We start from the raw sequence: 19,759 nt of genomic DNA, 5'->3' as shown, positions 1-19,759 counted from the left end.
TGGTGTACATTTACTTGAACAAAGGCAGAACCTCTGTGTCACGGTTGCTGACTCCTGATAGAAACGTCAGGAAAATCAGAGGTTCCTGATTGCTTTAGACCGGTGTGTTTGTGTGAGGGAGAGAAATAAAGAAAAAGAAAAAGAAATTATGCAGTAACTATTCACTCCCTTTGGAAGTTTTTATTGTTTTACAACATTGTGCACGGTGGGTTTAATTTGGCTTTTTTGACTGATCAACAGAAAAGACCCTTTTGTGTCAAAGTGAAAACAGATCTCTACAAAGTGATCTGAATTAATTACTAATGTAAAACACAGAATAATTGATTGCATAATTAATGATCTTGTTGCACTACTACAGATTGGCAGAATTGATGTGGCCATCACTGAATCGTGGCTGAAGGATGGTTGTAGTTGGGAGCTGAACATCCACGTTACACCTTGTATTGGAGGGATAGGAAGGTAGGCAGAGGGACTTTGCTGGTAAAGAATGACGTCAGTAGAAAGATGTGATATAGGATTGGAAGGTGTTGAATCAATGTGGGTTGAGCTAAGAAACTGCAAGGATAAAGGACCCTATTGGGTCTTTTACTGGCCTCCCAAGAGCAGCTGGGATATGGGACCACAGATTATATTGGGAAATAGAAAAGGCTTGTCAAAAGGGCAATGCTATGATAGTCATGGGAGATTTTAACATGCAGGTCAATTGGGAAAATCAAGTTGGTAATTGATCTCAAGAGAGTGAGTTTGTTGAATGCTTATGAGATGGCTTTTTAGAGCAGTTTGTCGTTGAGCCTGCTAGGGGATCAGCTGTACTGGATTGGGTGTTATGTAATGAACCAGAAGCAAATAGGGAGCTTAAGGAAAAGAACATTAGGAGGCAACACAATTTGATTGAGTTCAACTTGAAATCTGAGAGGGAGAAAGTAAAATCTGACGTAGCAGTATTACAGTGGAGTAAAGAAAATTAATGTTATGAGAGATGAGTTGGCCGAAGTAAATTGGAAAGAAGTGCTGACAGGGGTGACAGCATAGCAGCAATGGCATGAGTTCCTGGGGAAAAATGAGAAAGGTGCAGGATAGATATATTCCAAAAATGAAGAAATACTCAAATGGCAATATAGTACAACCGTGTCTGACAAGGGAAGTCAAAGCTAATGTAAAAGCAAAAGGGAGGGCATACAACAAAGCAAAAATTAGCAGCAAGATGGAGGATTGCGAAGCTTTTAAAAACCTATAGAGAGCAACTAAAAGAATCATTAGGAGGGAAAAGATTATGAAAGCAAGCTAGCAAATAATATCAAAGTGGATAGTAAAGGTTTTTTCAAGTATGTAAAAAAAATAAAAGAGAGATTAGAGTGAATATAGACTAGAAAATGAGGCTGGAGAAATAATAACAGGGGACAAGGAAATGGCAGATGAACTAAGTGAGTATTTTGCACCAGTCTTCACTGTGGAAGACACTAGCAGTGTGCCAGGTGTAGAAAGGTGTGAGGGAAGAGAAGTGAGTGCAGTTACTATTACAAGAGAGAAGGTGCTCAAAAAGCTGAAAAATCTAAGGGTACATAAGTCACTCGGGCCAGATGATCTGCACTCCCAGGGCTCTGAAAGAGGTAGCGGTACAGATTGTGGAGGCATTAGTAATGATCTTTCAAAATTCATTGAACTCTGGCATAGTGCCAGAGGACTGGAAAATTGCAAATGTCGCTCCACTTCTAAAGAAAGGAGGAAGGCAGCAGAAAGGAAACTATAGGCCAGTTAGCCTGACCTCAGTGGTTGGGTAGATGTTGGAGTCAGTTGTTAAGGATGGGGTTAAGGAGTACTTGGTGACCCAGGACGAGATAGGAGAAAGTCAGCATGGTTTCCTTCGGGGAAAATCTTGCCTGATTAACCTGTTGGAATTCTTTGAGGAGATTACAAGCAGGATAGGTAAAAGGGATGAAGTGGATGTTGTATGTTTGGACTTTTAGAAGGCTTTTGACAAGGTGCCACACATGAGGCTGCTTACCAAGTTACAAGCCAATGGTATTACACGGAAGTTACTGGCGTAGTTGGAGCATTAGCTGATTGGTAGGAGGCAGCGAGTGGGAATAAGAGCATACTTTTCTGGTTGGCTGCCAGTGTTCCACAGGCGCTGGTGTTGGACCCACTTCCTTTTATGCTGTATATCAATGATTTAGATGATGGAATAGATGGCTTTGCTGCTAAGTTTGCAGATGATATGAAGATTGGTGGAGGGGCAGGTGGTGCTGAGGAAACAAAGGCTGCAGAAGGACTTAGACAGATTAGGAGCAAGAAAGTGGCAAATAAAATACAATATTGGAAAATGCATGGTCATGCACTTTAGTAGTAGAAATAAATGTGCAGACTGTTTTCTAAATGCAGAGAAAATCCAAAAATCTGAGCTGCAAAGGGACTTAGGAGTCCTTGTGCAGAACACCCTAAAGGTTAACTTGTAGGTTGAGTCGGTGGTGAGGAAGACAAGTGCAATGTTAGCATTCTTTTCAAGAGGTCTAGAATATAAGAGCAAGAATGTGATGCTGAGGCTTTATAAAGCACTAGTGAAGGCTCTCCTTGAGTATTGTGAAGAGTTTTGGGTTCCTCATCTAAGAAAAGATGTGCTGGCATTGGAGAGAGTACAAGGATGATTTGGGAATGAAAGGGTTATTATACGAGGAACGTTGATGGCTCTGGGTCTGTACTCGCTGGAATTTAGAAGGTTGAGGGGGGATCTCATTGAAACCTTTTGAATGTTGAAGGGCCCAGACAGAGTAGATGTGGAAAGGATGTTTCCCATGGTGGGGAGTCTAGGACAAGTGGATAGAGGAGCATCTGTTTAAAACAGAGGTGCAGAGAAATTTCTTTAGCCAGAGGGTGATGAATTTGTTGCCACATGCAGCTGTGGAGGCCAGGTTGTTGGGTATATTTAAGGCAGAGATTGATTGATTCTTCATTGGACACATCATCAAAGGTTACAGAGTGAATGCCAGGGAATGGGGCTAAGAAAGAGAGAAAAGGATCAGCCATGATTGAATGGCAGAGCAGATTCGAAGGGCTGAGTGGCCTAATTACGCTCCTATGTCGTCTGGTGTTGTAAGTATTCACCCCCTTTAACATGACAAGCCAAATCATCACTGGTGCAGCCAGTTGGCTTTAGAAGTCACATAATTAGTTAAATGGTGATCACTGTGTGCAGTCAAGGCGTTTCAATTGACTGTGGTAAAAAATCACCTGTATCTGGAAGGCCCAACTGCTGGTGAGTCAGTATCCTGGCAAAAACTACACCATGATGACAAAAGAGCACTTCAAGCAACTCCCTGAAAAGGTTACCGACAAGCACAAATCAGGAGATGGATAGAAGAAAATTAACAAGTCACTGAATATCCCTTGGAGTACATCTGTCAATCATCAAGAAATGGAAAAAAAACATGGAACAGCTGTAAATCTGCCCAGAGCAGGCCCTTTTCAAAAACTGAGTGGCTGTGCAAGAAGGATACTAGTGAGGGAGGCCACCAAGAGACCTACGACAACTCTGGAGGAGTTACAAGCTTCAGTGGCTGAGATGGCAGAGACTGCGCATACAACAACTGTTACTCGGATGCTTCCCCAACCAGAGATTTATGGGGCAGTGGCAAAGAGAAAGCCACTGTTGGGGAAAAGAAACTCAAATGAAATCTTAGCTAGAGTTTGCCAGAAGGCATGTGGGAGACTCTGAAGTCAGCTGGAAGAAGGTTCTATGGTCTGATGAAACCAAAATCGAGTTTTTTGGCCATCAGACTAAATGCTTTGCTATGTTTAGAATGTTAACACCACACATCATCAAAAATATAACTTCTCTACTGTGAAGCTTGGTGGTGGCTGCATCGTGCTGTGGGGATGCTTCACTGCAGCAGACCCTGGAAGGCTTGTGAAAATAAAGGGTAAAATGAATGTAGCAAAATACAGGGAAATCCTGGAGGAAAACCTGACGCAGTCTGCAAGAGAACTGCAGCTTGGTAAAGGATTTGTTTTTTCAGCAAGACAATGACCCCAAGCATGAAACCAAAGCTCACAGGAATGGCTTAAAAACAACAAAGATAATGTCCTGAAGTGGCCAAGTCCAGACCTCAACTCTTTTGAGAATTTGTGGCTGGACTTGAAAAGGGCTGCTTATTCATGATCCCCGTGAAAATCTGAAAGAGCTTGAGCAGTTTTGGGGGGAAATTGCAAAGCTGATAGAGACCTATCCACATAGACTCAAGTCTATAATTGCTGCCAAAGGTGCATCTAATAAATACTGACTTGAAAGGGGTGAGTAAATATGCAATCAATTATTTTGTATTTAATAATTGTAATAAATCTAGACCTATTTGTAGAAATCTGTTTCCACTTTGACATGGAAGAGTCTTTTCTGTTGACCAGTGTCAAAAAAGCCAAATTAAATTCAATATGATTCAATGTTGTAAAACAATAAAACATGAAAACATTCCAAAGGGGGGGATGGGTGCATACTTTTTATAAGCACTGTATATTCAAACTTTAATAAGCCTCCCATTGCAAGTGATCATTGAGTGAGCTACCAGGGGGCTACTGCCTCTTGTTGAGCTATTCCTTACAAACTACCTGGAAAAGGAGCTTTGTGAGAGAAAAAAATACATTTAGCCTTCAGAGGTGTTGAGCCTTACAGTATACGCAAAAGGTGCAAGTCAGAACAAGCTGGGGGTGTGCATTTACTTTCATTCACTGACCTGTACTGTACAGGTACATTCCTATCTTCAAGGATTAAACAAGGATCTTTCTGAGACTAAACTACTGCAATGGTGTCTTATAAATAGGTTGTCTTAAATACATATTTAACAAAATAAAGGGCATAGCTCATATTTTCTTTATACTTTATTGTGACCATACACTCTGTGGTCAATTTATTAGATGCACCTGTATGCCCGCTCATTAATGCAAATATCTAATCAGCCAATCATGTGGCAGCGATTCAATGCATAAGAGCATGCAATCATGGTCAAGAGGTTCAGTTGTTGTTCAGACTGAACATCAGAATGGGGAAGAGATGTGTTCTAAGTTACTTTGACTGTTGATTGATAGTTGGTGCCAGGCGGGGTGGTTCGAGTATCTCAGAAACTGCTGATGTCCTGGGATTTTCATGCACATCATTCTCTAGAGATTACAGGGAATGGCGCAAAAAAATCAAAAAGCATCCAGTGAGCGGCAGTTCTGCGCGTGAAAACACCTTGTTAATGAGAGAGGTCAAAGGAGAATGGCCAGACTCTCTCAAGCTGACAGAAAGGTGACAGTAACTCAAATAACTATATGTTACAGCAATAGTGTACAGAAGAGCACCTCTGAGCACTCAACTTGTGAACGTTGAAGCTGATGGGCTACAGTGGTAGTAGATCACACCAGGTTCCACCCCTATACCTAATAAAGTGGCCACTGAGTCTATATTGTGTTTCTGTTCCATGAATTATTTTACTGGTTTAACTGTGGTGAAAAGCTGGACACTGAAACTCATTCATTTTACCTTCACATGATGAATTTCTCATCTTGACTAGTGACACTTAAAACCAGCAACTCGAGGCACATTTCAAAGCTGGGTGGGTGGCCAGCTGTTTGTCGAAGCATAATTCGAGCGTTGAGTGATGGGCTAAAGATGGCTGTTCAGTGACAAAGTCCTTTAAAAATTTTGAATGAACTACAATATTTCTGCCCTGCTAAAATCTGGTCACGGTATAGACAATCTTGATATGTTCCACATTTTGTTTTGTGTAAGTGGACAGCTTATGGATAAACCTCTTCTGTACATACCCTGATTAAACCATTCTAACAGCAAAAAACTGCAAATCTTGCAAATCTGAAATAAAAATAGAAAATGCTGAACGTATTTGGCTGAGTTTAGCATAGTACGGCCATGAGTTCACCATGGTCTGGTATCCCTTCATATCTCATACATGCTGTTTGAATTTGGAATAATGGAAATGTTCTGGGTCGGGTGTGAGGGCTTTCGGGAAGAAGTTTAAATTGGAGACATCCACAGTGCATGCTACTTTGAGTTTTCAGCAAATCCCAAACAGCAACAGGAAGAATGAACATCGGTCCACACAAAGCTGCCGCCTCACTGCTCTGATGCCCTGCCACCTCAGAAGCAAAATACTGTGGATGCTGCATCGGGCTAGTATTTGCGTGCTTTGATAATCAGTTTACTTTGTACTTCAGATTCAGAATCAGCCAGGCTGCCCTGGCCAGGCCTGTTGGCGACTCCATAATACTCTCTGAATTGGCCTGGCTAGCTATTTGTTACTGGGGCAGGAAGAGATGGGCAATGAATCGCCAGCTGCACCCAGAAGCCAAAAACAATGAGTCAATAACAAAAAGCTCCTGGGACAGAGAAACATGCCTGAGATGGTCCAGAACTGCGAAGAACTTGCAGTGCTTTCCCCTTCTTGACATAAAATGACCTTAAGCAATTGAAGGTGCAAGCTGAATTATGGTAAAAACAGAAGGTAATTTAACATTTTGGGTCAACGAACTTTAATTAGCTCTTTTTCTCTCTCCAGGGATTCTGGGTATTTATTTCTGAGCTGGAGGAACTCTGGAGCATCTTTGGAGGGAAATGAACCATTGACATTTCGGGCCGAGACTTTTCATCAGGACATCTCAGCCTGAAATATCGACAGTTTATTCCTCTCCATAGATGCTCCCTGACCTGCTTTGTTCCTCCAGCATTTTGTGGATGTCGTTCAAGATTTCCAGCAGAATCTCTTGTGCTTATTTTCTTTCATTCCTGTTTTTACTGCAATCGTTGAGAATCTTGAAATATTTTGCTAATGAAATGATTCATTTTATTTGCCACCTGTTGATCGAATCGTGCAGTGAAGTGTGTTGTTTGTGTCAAATCAAATCAGCGAGAACAGCCTGCAAATTTCACCACGCTTCCAGTGCCAAACGTAGCACAGCCTCTGCTCACTAACCCGAACCGTTTATCATTGGAATATGGAGGAAAACCCAGGCACCCGGAAGAGACCGGTGTGGTCACGGGGAGAATGTACAAACTCCTTACAGACTGTGTTGGGAATCGAACCCCCATTGGTGATCCACATAAAGCAATTCCCGTGTTACAGTGCCATCCCGTACGTACTTCAAGATAAATTAAAATATTTCTTCTGTCAAGCTGACTGTCCTTGTTATGATTCAGTTCACTCCAAACTGAAAATAAACGTGACCTAGCCACGGAAGGTTAATTTGCTGTGATCTGATACAGTTAAAATGGCTCAACAACTACACATCTAACTGAATATTGGGGGGGGCAGCGGCTGGGGGGGGTAGGTTAGATTTCTGAATGAATGTAACCGAGGCACCGATGCCTACAAACTGGGAAAAGAGTAGCACACACACAAAATGCTGGAGGAACTGTGCGAAAAGAATTCCTTTTGTAGGATTGGCTCCGGCCGCAAACATTCACTGGAGCTATATTTACTCACGGTTAGCAGCGCTGTCTGGGTTAAGGCTCAACAATGTGATACAGTCTAAATTTAATGCTGGAAAAACATGGGATATAACAGGGGTATTAAACATTTTAGGAGAGCAGTGTAAAGAGGCCTTTCTTGATTTCCCACCCGGAATTCAGCCTAGTGAAGGGCACCAAAGACAACCTGCCTTTTCTTCCTTGTTTGGTACTTAGAACATAGAACAGTACAGGCCCTTCAGCCCACAATGTTGTGCCAACCCTTTTAACCCTCTCTAAGATCATTCTCTCCTTCATAGCCCCAATTTTTCTATCATCCAGGTCCCTATCTATGAGTTTCCTAAATGTCCCAATGTACCTGCCTCTGCCCCCAGTTCTGGAAATGCATTCTCAAATGCCGCTAATGTATCAGAATCAGGTCTAATATCACCTGAATATGTTGTGAAATTTGTTGTTTTTGTGGCAGCAGAACCATAATAATAATAACTGTGAATTACAATTAGTGTGTGTGTACCTATGTATATATGTATGAAATTGTGAAATAAGTACTGCACAAAAAGTTGTCAGATAGTGTTCATGGGTTCAATGTCGATCTGCCTTCACCACCACCCCTGGCAGGGTTTCCATACATTCACCATTTTCTGGTAAAGAAACATCCCCCCTATACTTCCCTCCCATCACCTTAAAACCGCTGGGGTTTCACCTGGAGCAGACTGCGTTGAGGACTGCTGGAGTAAGCACTGGCTCTTGGGACTGTGCTTGGACTCTTGGTTGCAATTGAACAAAGCTGCCCAAAGTCTTGTGAACGTACTGTGTTACCTTTGGTAAGGTGGCAAAACACTACCTGCCCAGTACTGTCATCAGATGCAGTGGAAAGTGTTGGAGAATGGAAACGAAAGACCCTTGATCACCCATGGTTCTTGACGGGTTGCATCAAGCCCTGGAACGACAATTCAAATGCACAGTATCGTAAGAAACTGCAGAGAGTAATGGACTCAGCCCAATATCCCTCCCCAGCATCAATAGCACGTGAGGCATTGCCTTAAGAAGGTAAATGCACCTTCAAAGATGCCCACCATCTGGGCCATCACAGCTACCATCAGGCAAGAGGCACAGGAGCTGAAATCCCACACCACCAGGTTCAAGAAAAGTTACCTTCCTTCAACCATTCAGTTCTTGAACCAACCTGCACAACCCCAATCACTATCTCAGAGTACCATAACTATGACCACTTTGCACTACAATAGACTTAATTTTTGCTCTAGCTGTTCTTTCTTGTATAGTTTTGTATAGTCAGTGTTCGATTTATGTTTTTCTTGAGGATATTGTTCATCTGGTGCTGATGCAAGTACGTTTTTCATTGCATCCTGTGCGTCATGGAATTCCGATTCAGATTTATTAATCATATCTACAATACATGGAAGCACACAGAGAAATGCGTCGTTTGCGTTAACAACCAACACAACCTAGGGAGGTGCTGGGGACAGCTTGCCATGCGTTCCAGCACCAACATAGCATGTCCATAATGCTCAGCTGAACAACACAAGCAACTGAACAACAAGAGCAAAGCAAGCCTCTTTCCTCCCTCCCACCCACACGTTGGACAGTCCACTAGCTCCAGGACTGTTCTCTAACTCCAGGACAGACCTCCAGACTCCATGTCGGGCCTCCAAATCCAGGTCAGGGATCCAACTCTGGGGTAGGCCTTCAATTCTAGGACATGTCTCCAACTCCTGGATAGGCCTCCAGACTCTAGGTCAGCCCTCCAACTCCAGCTCAGACCTGCAGACTCCAGGACAGGCCTCCAGCCTCCAGACGACAGACTCCAGGCTCAAGTCACCAGGCTTTGGCCATCAGACTACAACTCACAGACTTCCAACTGACCTTCGTGCTTGAATTTTTGGGACATAGGACAAAAAAGCCAACCCCAACTAATGGGGTAGTCTGGCCAAATATTTTATCTGACTCCACCGGGTGCTTCACATCTCCAAGCAACCAAGGAAGACTTTATGGTCTGTTGTTTTTGAATGTGCTAACGTTGCTGGAGGTGCCCATCCAACTCTGGGACTAGTGAATCTGGGACCAGATATACAGTTAAACAACAGCAATGAGTTGTATTTGCTGTTGACCCCCTTCCTGGACCTCGGCACCTTACTGGCACTAAGATTGCTCCACCTATCTGCAGTTTGGTATTGTTTACGGACCCTTGGCTGAAAACTGCTGCCAATTCTGGAACTGCGACAGAAGTGAAGTTGCAGAAGACTTGGTTACACCTGCTAAGAAAAACAGATAGCTTTTACCCCCTCACTAGTTGTCATCTACACCTTCCTTTGGATTAGTAGATGTACTCTTGCATTCATGTTTTTGTCCCAGAACGAAAACATGTCAAGTTCTTGAAATCTGACTGATAAAAAGAGGCGCAAATGCTGAATTCAATAATCAATGTTTTTCCTACACAAAACAAACACAATCAAAATCAATCCATCAAGGCCATTTACAGAGACAGGTGTGTAAACAGGATCATTGGGGACCCAAGTCACCCCAACCACAAACTGTTCCAGCTGCTACCACCCGGGAAACGGTACCGCAGCATAAAAGCCAGGACCAACAGGCTCCGGGACAGCTTCTTCCACCAGGCCATCAGACTGATGAACTCATGCTGACTCAACTGTATTTCAATGTTATATTGACTATAATAATAGTGTTTATTATAAATTGCACATTGCACATTTAGACGGAGACATAACGCAAAGATTTTTACTCCACGTGTATATGAAGGAAGTAAGCAGTAAAGTCAACTCAATTCATTGGAATTGGAAGTGGGCAGCACAGTCACGTAGTGGTTAGTGTAACGCTATTACGGCACCTGGGTTCAATTCTGCCACTCGCTGTAAGAAGTGTGTACGTTCTCCCTGTGACCACGTGGGTTTCTCCCGGGCGCTCTGATTCCCTCCCACATTCCAAGGACGTATGCATTAGTAGGTCAATTGATGCCTTGTGCAGGAAGGCACAGAGTCGACTGTACTTCCTTAGAAGGTTGGCGTCATTCAACGTCTGTAGTGAGATGCTGAAGATGTTCTATAGGTCAGTTGTGGAGAGCGCCCTCTTCTTTGTGGTGGCGTGTTGGGGAGGAAGCATTAAGAAGAGGGACGCCTCACGTCTTAATAAGCTGGTAAGGAAGGCAGGCTCTGTCGTGGGCAAAGTACTGGAGAGTTTAACATCGGTAGCTGAGCGAAGGGCGCTGAGTAGGCTACGGTCAATTATGGAAAACTCTGAACATCCTCTACATAGCACCATCCAGAGACAGAGAAGCAGTTTCAGCGACAGGTTACTATTGATGCAATGCTCCTCAGACAGGATGAAGAGGTCAATACTCCCCAATGCCATTAGGCTTTACAATTCAACCGCCAGGACTTAAGAACTTTTTTAAAGCTATTATTAATGCTTTTTGAGATAGTGATTTAGATGCATATCATATTTTTTACTGAGTCAAGTATTGTATGTAATTAGTTTTGCTACAACAAGTGTATGGGACATTGGAAAAAAAGTTGAATTTCCCCATGAGGATGAATAAAGTATCTATCTATCTATCTATCTAATTGGTCACACGGGTGTAGTTGGGCGGTGCAGGCTGGTTACACTGGAAGGGCTTGTTGCCACGTTGTATCTCTAAATAAAAAAGAGAAAATAAATATACTGTGAAAAACTTCTGTGCTCCATCTGGGCACAACATGCCATACATAATTATATCGAGGTAGTGAGAGCAAAGAGATGATGTAGAATGCAGTGTTGTGTTTACAGTGAAGGTGTAGTACAGATATACAGGTAAAGTCCAAGGGCGATGACAAGGTGGACTGGGATATCAAGAGTCCTCCCCCTTCAGGTTACTTCATCCCTCCCCCTCCCAGTTTATGGATGTTATCGCCAAGTACAAGCTGCTCTCAGAAGTCCACTGATTAATGTACTCACACAATCTGGCTGGTCTATCACTGAGCAAACACTAGATGGCAGCACAAATGGAGGGGCCAGCCACCAACCCAGCATGGATGCCACGCAACACCACCTCCAGTGTTTCCTCTCCTGGACTGCTGCAACAGGCAAGCCTGCGGCTTGAGACCTAGATGTCACTGTTGTTCTGGAAGGAACGCCACTGGAAGACACTCCTTCTGACTTTGTATTTACAATGCACTTTCTTTATCTTAAATTTATTTTATTTTTCTTAAATGTGTTCAGCCTGCTGGATAACTGGATGAAAGCGAGCCATTTACCAAATTGTCTTTCCTACACACAAAACGCTGGAGGAACTTAACAGGTTTGGCAGCGTCTGTGGAGGGGAATAAACAGTGAACGTTTTGGCCCAAGGCCCTTCATTAGCATTGGAAAGGAAGAATAGATGAAGCCAGGTAAGGGGGAAGGTGGGTAGATGGTGGGGATGGGTGAGGTTGAAGTGAAAAGCTGGGACTGATAGGTGGAAAAGATAAAGGGCTGAAGAAAAAGGAATCTGATAGGAGAGGAGAGGGGACCATTAGAGAGAGGGAGAAGGGGAGGGGGACCGGAGGGAGGTGCTAGACGGTGAGAAGAAAAGGAGGGGTGAGAAGGGAGCTGGAATAGGTAGAGGAAAAAGAGAAAAGTGGGGTGAGGAGAAGCAATGACTGGAAGTTAGAGAAATCAATGTTCACGCCGTCAGGTTGGAGGCCACCGTACGGAATATGAGGTGTTCCTTCTCCACCCTGAGACTGGCCTCATTGTGGCAGCAGAGGGGGCATCGACCGACATGTCAGAATTGGAGTGGGGAGCGGTATTAAAAGAGTTGGTTAGTCTCTCAGGGGGGCAGTGCTGGTTATCAGAGTTGAAGAGAATTCAGCAGAGGAGGAGAACATGGAAAACATAAATTCTGGTTGAGCTGGTGAAGACTAATCACTGAAAAGCCCGCTGATCTGTCTTTGTGTGCGATAATGTGTTCTGACCTGTCAAGATGAGTGCTCCACTAATCATACGGCTTTCCAGATGAAGCCAATTAAGATGCTGTTGCGCCAGATGGAAGAACTTGCTTACATGTACTAGTCACTGCCCTGCTCCGGTGCCTGCCTCAATCCATTTTAATTTAAGATGAAAGTAATTGGGTTTGGGTAGGGTGGCAGCAGACTGCTATCTGTTTAAAACGTTTCCTTGCAGAGCAACGCGTGGGCAATCATAAATCAAAAAAAAAGAACCTCCTTCACAAATACTTCTTGACCCACTACTGTCAGGAAGGAGGTACAGGAGCATCAGGATTCTGACTGTTAGACTGTGAGACTAATGGATACCCTGCCACCACTGAGATCCCGTCACTGGGACAGTTTACTGTTTACCTGTGTGGCACCCCACATACATTTTGAAATATATCTTATTAACTTATTTGTGGTAATACTTTGTTTTAAGTGCTGTGTGTGATACATGCTTTGTGGGTGCACCATGGTCTGGAGAAACGCTGTTTCTTTCGGTTGTACTTATGTACAGCCGGATGATAACAAACTTGAACTTGGAATTCTTAAGATGCTAGTACAGTGCGGTAATTAAAAATATGATTTAGGTTTGTTGTTTACTATGACCATTTTGTGCACCGTCTTAGCGTATGGTGAAATTGGAGAGCAGTTGTGGCATTCCTAAGCAGAAGTTTCGCTCCCTTGCCAGGAGAGCATTTGATGCCTCTGGAGAATTGCCTGAATACACACCTATCTCATTACACCGCCACAGCAATCCCCGTGCACCGTTGCCATTCATCGGCTGCACCAACTCCGGGTTAACACGACTGAAGGGCTGCCGCACTGTTAGAGGAGTCACTTTGTGCTTCAGGTATTCGACACTTTGCTGTCTGGACAATATAGTAACTCAGAGTATAGGGTCACAGAGTCATACAGCACAGAAACAGGCCACTCGGCCGACCTGTTCACGTCCCTGTCCAAATCCTGTCCTAGTGAAGGGTCTCGGAGTTTCAGCCCAAACCAGTGTCACTGTACCAGCCAAACCTCTTCCCCCGACTCCATCAGTTTGTCCTCCCACTTCTTTCTCTCTTTTGTAAATAATGCGAAGTGTTTGGATCTTAGCTCGTAAAAAAATATATATCCGAAGACCCACTTTACAAAATTTGCATTTACGCTTTTTTTTTTACATCAGTTAAGCTGTGTGTCGGCAATGTAGTTTGTAATCTTACTGTGTGTTTTGCTTGTAAGGCCGTAGCAGTTAAAACGCAGAGGCTGTGCTCAAAGCACTGTATGAGCGCCTTGTCTCCGGGTGGGTACAGTAATAGGACGTGTCAGTCAGTGGTGTGACCAGGTGATCCAGAGGCAGAAACCAGCTGCAAATCTGCACAGTTGGCCAGGAATGACTTTGAACACGCAGGTAATGATACTGTCCTTCTTATATCCCGCCGTTGACAGACTCCTGAACGGATTTCTCACAGCGAAAAGCTGAACGGAAGAACTGTTGAAAGTATCCTGACTAGTTTCATCATGGCCTGGAACGACAATTCCAATGTAAGGATCTGCACAGATTAGCGGACTCAGCCCAGTGCATCATGGGCACCTCCTTGCCCACCATTTTGTCATCTGCAGATGGTGCCGCCTCAGGAAGGCAACCAATTGTTTTCAAAGCTCCCCACCGCCTGGGCCACCTTCTCACAGCTACCAATGGGCAGGACGTACAGAAGACTGAAGTCCCACACCACCAGGTTCAGGAACAGTTACTTCTCTTCAACCGTTCAGTTGTTGATTTTATTTATTTTTTTATTTAGCGGTACAGCGCGGGGCACACCGCTCCAGCAACCCCCGACAAGCCCGATGAACCCTAACCTAATAACGAGGCAATTTAGGGACACCAATTAACCTACCTGGTATGGCTTTGGATTGTGGAAGGAAACCAGAGGACCCAGAGAAAACCCTTGCATTCCAAGGGGAGGACGTACAGAGACTCTTTATAGAACGACACTAGCATTGAACGCAAAACTCTGGAACGTTCTGAACTGTAAATGGTGTCGCACTAACCATTATGCTACCATGGCTACCACATTGAGGCAACCATAAAAAATCTGAATCACGACATTGGTATACCAACACCATAACCACTTAACTGTGTTTTCCTACGATGGGGCTTATTTTTTGTTGTAATTGTGTTCTTTCTTGCATAATTTTGTACAATTTATGTTTTTCCTGTGAAATATCCTGTCTCCAATCAGCAGGACTGTAAGGATCTGTACAGAGTGGTGGACTCAGCCCAATGCATCATGGGAAGATCCCTGCCACCATATTGCCATCAACAGAAGGCACGAGGCAAACAAGTCTTTTATTCCACCTGTGCAGACATGTACTACTTGTGAATATACCAACGTGCTTAACAGTTTTGAACTCTTTATCTCCAAAACTACCTTGTCATGACTCTTGTGTGTTATTTCTCTACCTGTGCTGCACTTCCTCAGTGATTTTAACATTATGTTTCATGTTCTGTTTTCCTTTGGTTGGAATGATCTGTCTGGATGGCGTTCAAACAGAAAGTTTCTCGGTGCATTTTGGTGCTCTTGACAATAATAAACCAATTTACCAATTTTAAATATTCAGCAGGTCAACCAGCATCAGTGGAGAGAGAAACAGTATTAACAAGTCTGATGACTTTTCCTTAGAATTAAAAATAAATTAATTAATTGTCAAGATGCTGCCTGACTACTAGGAACTTCCTGCACTCTCTGTTTTTACAACACACACAAAATGCTGGTGGAACACAGCAGGCCAGGCAGCATCTATAAGGAGAAGCACTGTCGACGTTTCAGGCTGACGAAGGGTCTCAGCCCGAAACGTCGACAGTGCTTCTCCCTATAGATGCTGCCTGGCCTGCTGCGTTCCACCAGCATTTTGTGTGTGTTGTTTGAATTTCCAGCATCTGCAGATTTTCTCGTGTTTGCTCTCTGTTTTTATGTCTGATTTCCAGTATCTGCAGTATTTTGCTTTTGGTTTTAATTGTCTTTTATTGATTTTGTTTCAATTTATTACAGAGATCAAAAGTAATTGTGTTTGTCTAATATTTTTAAATATAAATTAAAGTATCTGATTTGCCAGGCTGGATAAAAAGCTGAAAGTGGACCCACACAGAGATTATCATCAAGGACCTCCACCACCCAGATCATACTCTCTTCTTGCTGCTGCATCAGGAAGAAGGTACAAGAGTCTCACGCCACCAGGTTCAGGAACAATTACTACCCCTCAACGTCCTATCTCTAACGTTAGGTGTCTGTGATGCACTGCAAGGAGCAGCAGGCTCCTTAACAGAAGATCCGGCTCCTGAATCAGAGTGGATAACTTCACTTGCCCCATAACGAAACTGTTCCCACAGCCTATGGACTTACTTTCAAGGACTCTTCATCTCATGTTTTCGATATCTATCTATTTATTTATTGATGGATTTGTTTATTTTGCTTTGGTATTTGCCCAGTTTGTTGTCCATTGCACATTGGTTGTTTGTCTGCCCTGTTGGGTGCGGTCTTTCATTGATTGTAATGTGTTTCTTGGATTTACTGTGTATGCCTGCAAGAAAATGAATCTCAGCATTGTATATGGTGGCATATATGTCCTTTGATAATAATCTTACTTTAAGCTTTGAACAGAGAAACAGAAAACTTCAAGCATTGATAATGGTTAACCCAGTCCAGTTTGTTCCCTTGCTGATGTGCACCAGTATGTAATTCTACTGTGGTGATTACCACAGCCGGCCCGATGTCTCCAAATCCACCCTTCACCACCCCTGTAGGTGAATCTGCAGGGAGTTCCCTGTCTGGTGACTGGCTGCAGAGTTGGGACTTCCATCTGCTGACAAACCCCCCCCCCCCCCCCACCCACCAACATCCTCTCAACTTGCTCTCCCTTCCTTGGTTCCGATCAGACCACTCAGTACAAGTCTTCTCTGCGTTAGGAACCAGCGTTCGCGAGATGGGTTTGCCATCCGCTGCGGGGCTGCAGGCATCTCCTGCCGTGTGGGAACTCCATTCGCGGCCTCGTGTCCCGCTTGCAGGACGTCCTGGCTAACCTGGAGAGAACCTGCACTCCCTCACCACTTGACATCGTTACTTGAGATGTGGGGAGAGTTGAAACATCCCCAACAAAGGAGAACCTTCAGAGTAATCTAAGAGCAAGTGGTTTGGACAAACCAGGTGAAGTCCTTTGGAAAAACATTTGAGATCTGTAAATCAAACAGTGTAAACATCTTAATCTGATGTTTGCAGTCATGGAGTAAGTCAGAATACAAAACCCCACAGTTAAAAACCAGCTATGTTTATTTACAAAGCATGTCGATGGGTCAGAGCTGGGACAGAAGCCAGGGTATGTTGGAGAAGGAGCTGTGTGAGGTCTCCAGAGGCAGACAGAAACCATGTGGAGGGTTGACAGCGTGCGGGTAACATCCTCTCTGTACACAGAGCTGTGTGTTGTGTTTATTTAAACAGTTCGAGACGGCTGCTGACGGAAGAAGCAGCCAAGAGGTGCCTGCGATGACAGTGCTACTGAGATGCTTCTTCCCCCAGTCCTGATGAAAGGTCTCAGCCTGAAACATTATTCCTTCCCATGGACCTGCTGAGTTCCTCCAGCATCTCTGGATTTCCAGCATCTGCAGAACCTCTTGTGTTTTTGCCTAATTCTTTATCCTTGAGAATGTAGCAAGCAGAAGTTGAATCTCTCTATCAATAATTCTTGATCAGTACAGTTGTGGTGTCTTGGAGTCATACAACAACTAAAGAGGCCCTTCAGTCCAACGTAAGCGAGCTCCTCTACTATCTATCTGCACTCGTTCTATTAGCTCTCCTCCGGTCTGTAGCCTTCTATGCCCTGGTGTTTCAAGTACTTGTCCAGATGCTTCTGAGATGTTGTGACTGTATCTGCCGCTTTGGGCAGCACATTTCAGGCCCCGGTAACCGACTGTATGACAAAATATCCATTGTGGGAGACCGCTTCGACGAGCGCCTACGCTCCGTCCGCCAGTAAAAGCGGGACCTCCCATTTTAATTCCACTTCCCATCCCCATTCCTCTATGTCCATCCATCGCCTCCTCCACTGTCGCGATGAGGCCACACTGTTGGAGGAACAACACGTTATGTTCTGTCTGGGTAGCCTCCAACCTGATGGCATGAACTTTGATTCCTCGAGCTTCCAGTAATGCCGCCCCCATTCCCCATCCCCTTTGTCCTCTCTTCCGTTATCTCCTTGCCTGCCTATCACCTCCCTCTAGTGCTCCTCCCCCCCCTTTCATTCTTCCATGACCGTCTGTCCTTTCCTATCAGACTCCCCCTTCTCCAGCCCTGTATCTCTTTCACCAATCAACTTCCCTACTTCATCCCTCCCCTTCAGGTTTCACCTGTCACCTTGTGTTTCTCTCTCCTCTCCCCCCACCTTTTAAATCTACTCCTCAGCTTTTCTTCTCCAGTCCTTCCAAAGGGTCTTGGCTCGAAATATTGACTGTGCGCTTTTCCATAGATGCAGCTTGGTCTGCTGAGTTCCTCCAGCATCTTGTGTGTGTTGCTTGGATGGGTAAAAGATCCGTGCTATTTACCTGCTCTCACCCCTTCATAGCTTCATACACCTCCATCATTCACCACTCGGCCATCTCCCTTCCAGGGAAAACAACTCCAGCCTATCCACTCTCTCCTTATAACTGTTGGCGTAGCAGTCAGTGGAACGTTTCAGAGTGCTAATTGTAAGATTGGGGTTCAATTCCCGCCTCTGACTGTAAGGGTTTTCTCCCTGTGACCACATCAGATTCCTCCGGATGCACTGGTTTTCTCTTAAATTCCAAAGACATATGGGTGAGGGTTAGTAAGTGGTGGGCACCCTATGTTGGCATCGGAAGCATGGCAACGCTTGCGGGCCGCCCCCAACACATCTCAGACTGTGTTGGTTGTTGACATAAACAACACATTTCACTGTATGATTCAGTGTATATGTGACATTGAAAGGACCCCACCACCCAGGTCATGCTCTCTTCTCACTGAAGCCAACAGGAAGAAAGTACTGGAGCCTCAGGATTCACACTACCAGGTTGAGGAACAGTTATTATCCCTCAACCATCAGGCTCTTGAACCAAAGATGATAAACTTCACTTGTTCCATCATTGAAATGTTCCCACAACCTATGGACTCACCATCAAGGATTCTTTTGTTTCATGTTCTCGATATTTATTGCTTATATATGTATTATTATTATTATTTATTCATTTTTGTATTTGCACAGTTTGTTGTCTTTTGCACACTGGTTTAGTGTCCAAATTGGTGCGGTCTTTCATTGATTCTGTTATGATTATTATTCTATGAATTTATTGAATATGCCTGCAGGAAGATGAATCTCAGGGTTGTATATGGTGACATATATGTACTTTGATAATAAATTTACTTTGAACATTGAACAAATACTGCAAAGCTAGTCTTTGAGTCTTTATTCTCAAGCATTCCATTCCAGGCAACATCCTGGTGAAGCTCCTCTGCACCTTCTCCACCACAATCACATCTATCCTACAGTTTGATGACCAGTACTTCAAACCTGTGTTTGAAAATGTTGGTACCTGCCATTGGGATGACCTCTAGCACAGTGCTGATCATGGGATTGGTTTGGAAAGTAATACTGTTCTGTTTTAGTCCCTTTGTTTTGCCTCTTCGGGGCGATTACTTGGCAGGGGGTGGTGGGAGGTGAAATGGGGAAGTCTCGTCATCAGAATGATGAGTCAAGTCTAGCAACTGTTCCTTTTGATGCCATGGGCCCTTAACTGTCTTCCCCAGCCTTGACGTAAAGCTCCCTCTGCTCGGTGTTAACCGTGAAAAAATAGGCACCCATTCTTCACTGTCTAGCACCGAAGCGGGGCCAAAGGATGCCCTCGTCTCAAGTGTGTGCTTGCTTTGCTTTTGAGTCAGGTGGTCAGGGACAGGTCTTCACTTCAGTGAAGGCTGATGGTGAAGTGAAGAAGGGCAGCATCACTTTGGTGCCCTCAGGAAGCAGTGACTGGAGACACAGGGCAGAAAATGCTGGCAACACTCAGCAGGCCAGGCAGGGAAACGAAGCCCATGAGTTCTGACAAGGGGCATCTTTCCTGAAGCATTAACTCAGCTTCTCTCCCCACAGATGCCGCCCGACCTGCTGAGCATTTCCAGCACTTCGATTTTAGCTTCAGATTTTGTATTCCATTTCCACCATCTGAAGTTCTTTTTAATTTTGAGTGAGTTTTGCTTCACCTGGGATCTCTGTTGTGGTGTGAAACTTGTCCAAGCTGCACCAGCTGTGATGTACACAGAAAAATCGCTGC

At 44.2% G+C, this 19,759-nt stretch overlaps 1 long non-coding RNA gene across 1 annotated transcript in view; it reads right to left on the bottom strand.

Annotated features, from left to right (window-relative positions):
- LOC140731675 (uncharacterized) overlaps window positions 1–19,759 on the bottom strand; it is a 69,822-nt gene that overhangs the window by 42,893 nt on the left and 7,170 nt on the right. Inside the window, exon 2 of the long non-coding RNA XR_012099889.1 lies at window positions 8,298–8,393. This is a non-coding gene — a long non-coding RNA (uncharacterized lncRNA). The remainder of the gene's footprint in view (window positions 1–8,297; window positions 8,394–19,759) is intronic.

This window comes from Hemitrygon akajei, chromosome 8, assembly GCF_048418815.1.
Source record: "Hemitrygon akajei chromosome 8, sHemAka1.3, whole genome shotgun sequence".
Taxonomy (NCBI): Eukaryota; Metazoa; Chordata; class Chondrichthyes; order Myliobatiformes; family Dasyatidae; genus Hemitrygon; species Hemitrygon akajei.
This window is presented reverse-complemented; position numbering and strand designations above follow the sequence as displayed.